This window comes from Aplysia californica, unplaced genomic scaffold, assembly GCF_000002075.1.
Source record: "Aplysia californica isolate F4 #8 unplaced genomic scaffold, AplCal3.0 scaffold00256, whole genome shotgun sequence".
Lineage (NCBI taxonomy): Eukaryota > Metazoa > Mollusca > Gastropoda > Aplysiida > Aplysiidae > Aplysia > Aplysia californica.
In genome coordinates this window covers 357,060-360,104 of record NW_004797526.1, presented here as the reverse complement: position 1 = coordinate 360,104, position 3,045 = coordinate 357,060, and positions in this window count along the sequence as shown.

Below are 3,045 nucleotides of genomic sequence, written 5' to 3'. Positions count from 1 at the left end.
GACATGTTCTCATGCTCAGTAGAATTGTAAATGGGCTGATTTATCTATGTCATATTCATACTGTGCCGGAACAACATAAGGGGAACTGCAGTTTTTCCCCCTCATCCCTACTATCGTCATTTGACCTTTTCTGTGTTTGTCACTCTCTTGTCTACTGCTATTTCCGGGCTGCCTTGATAGTCGAAACACACTTTATGCTGTTGAGGATAGAGAGGTGAGCAGAGTGATCCTGATTCCCCGTTTGGACTTCTCTGTTGACATCCACCCCTTTGCGCTCATACGACCTTATGTAGTTGCGAGCACTGTAATACCTAACTAAACTAAAAACTCTCTCTCTCTCTCTCTCTCTCTCTCTCTCTCTCTCTCTCTCTCTCTCTCTCTCTCTACAGCTGCGCCAGGCCCCCTAGGCTGGGCAGGTGACCTTGGAAAAGCGCGGGAGGAGGTGGAAGAAGGCGTGGCCCAAGATAAAAAGCGTGGGAGGGAAAGTGCTGGTTGCTGTAGCAACAAAAGTAATATGCAAAAGGAGCGAGGAGTCACTGGTGAGGAAGTTGCGTACATTTATTTTGTGTGTCACAGCAATGTAGAATCAGGCGCTCGTCAATTTCTGAACAGATAATAACAATAATAATAATAATAATATGCTTATTATTATAGTGGGTAGTTGGCAGGTGGTCTGGTGTGGTTTGCTCCTTCTTTCCTAGCAAACATCTATGATTCGTGCTGACAAAATCGTGAAATGTGACTGACAAAATTATGAGGTTTCACTGACAAATTGCGAGGTTTAACGGATGAAATTGTGAGATATTGTGATGATTGACAAAATTGTGAGATTTTATGTACTCAAGCTGAACAAAATCCAACTTTAATTTGGTGTATATAATATATATGTATATATATATATGTATAATATATATATGTATATAATATATATATATATATATATATATATATATATATATACATACATCAAATTAAAGGTTGGAGTACATAAAATGAGGACAAATAATATATATATTATATATCATACATACACACACGTGTGTGTATGTGTGTGTATTATCTGACTACTCCTGAGATCTATCAGAAGGGAAAAAGAAAACTATTAATTTTCAGACACACCCTTACACACTTTGATTCCAAACATACTGACAATGTCTCTCTTTTGGAGCATATAACGGAGGCCAAGATCAGAAGGGAGAGAAGTAGTTCTTGGACAATCTACTTCCTCTATGTCTTTAGTTTAGTTTTAGTAGAGGTTTTACGGCGCTCGCAACCGCATAAAGTCATATGAACGCCAGAGGATAAAAGGTGTTACAAGAGAGTAACAAACTTTAAAAAAAGAAGGGGAGATATGGAAGATAGATTTTTTGTAAGAAAGAAGAAGCAAACCACACCAGAGCACCCGCCAACCACCCACTCCTCTATGTCTGTGTGCGTGTAGGTAGTCTTTCGTTGCCAAAGATGACGATGAAAAAATCCTGCAGCTCATCTGTGGACGCGCATGTGGCTGTGCAATCGGATCTTGGAGGTACAATGTCTTTTGCAGAGGGGACACTGGAATGTCGTGGTTTGAGTGGTCGGATTATGTCTCCTCTCTCTTCTGATAGTCAGCTTCTCCCTGTAGTTGATATCGCTATATCTGCTGGCAAGACGGACGGCCCTCTGCCAAGCGTTCCTTTCTGTGGCAGTTCTTTCGAGTTCTTTGGGGGTAATCTGTGCAAACTGGAGGTTTGCCTTTATCGTGTCTTTGAAACGCTTTTTTGGTCTCCCGAGACTTCTTTTGCCACGACTTGCGAGTTCGCCGTACAGCATTTGTTTGGGCATTCGGTGGTCTTCCATGCGGATGATATGGTCGACCCATCTCAGTTGGGCTTTGACACGCGTGCTTTCTATACTTTGTGAGCTTGATCGATTGACTCTGTGTCTACGGCCCTGGCAAAGCTGTGTCATATACCGTACACAGCTTTATGATCGTCTGTGAAGACGCAAAAGGCCAACATATGAGTATTATGATGAGCCGCTTCTCTAGAATTAGTAAAGTTCTATCTGCTCAATACCTAGTTTTGGGAATTTTGACGTCATCATTTTGAGTTTCATCACACGTCAAACTTTTACAAATGCAATTCTTTGAGTATAATAATAATAAAAGATAGCATTTGTATAGCGCATATCCCCGCTCAGCAGCAGGCTCTATGCGCTTTACATTATATTATTACCCTAGCAGACCATAGAACACTCCGAAACAGTCTCAGCTTCCCGGGAAGCATACAGTGCAAGCAGCCGATTAAGCGCTCAAACACTAACAAACTGACAAGATCTTTCGCTGTCTATAACCGGGTACCCATTCCCACCTGGGTGAAGTGAGGAAAATTCGTGTAAAGTGCCTTTCCCAAGGACACAACATCGGGCCCTTGACGGGATTCGAACCCACGGCCTTACGGTTGCGAGTCCGAGAGCCTAACCACTAGGCCACAGTGTATCTGGATAATGACTTCAAATAAACTTACGATTTCGATAGAGCAGGTAGAACATTAATTTGGTTTCTGACCTCATAGTCTTAGTAACTGAAAAAATGGCCAAAAATGTCAGATAAAACTTTATATTTCTGAGGTAGCTATATTCTGTTTCCTGAGTGCTAAAATCCAAAAATGTAGTCATTTATTTGTCAGCACACCTCATAATAATATGATCTTCCTCTTCAGATTGGATGTGTGTTATGCAAAGTGCATACTGCTAATTGAATTCATCAGGTTGAGTCAGGGTCAACCAGATTTTCCTGAATAGGTCGGGTAAAAAGCTATAATTTTGGTCCGATACAATCGAATTCGACCAAGATCTACTGTGACCTTTTTAAGGTCACGTGTCGAATCGGTCGTGCTGTTGTGCCGAAATGATAGCAATAAAAGAAGAATAAGAGATACAGACAGACAGACCGTCAGACGGACAGACAGACCAATAGATAGACAGACGGACGGACGGACGGACGGACGGACGGACGGACGGACGGACGGACGGACGGACGGACGGACAGACGGACGGACGGAC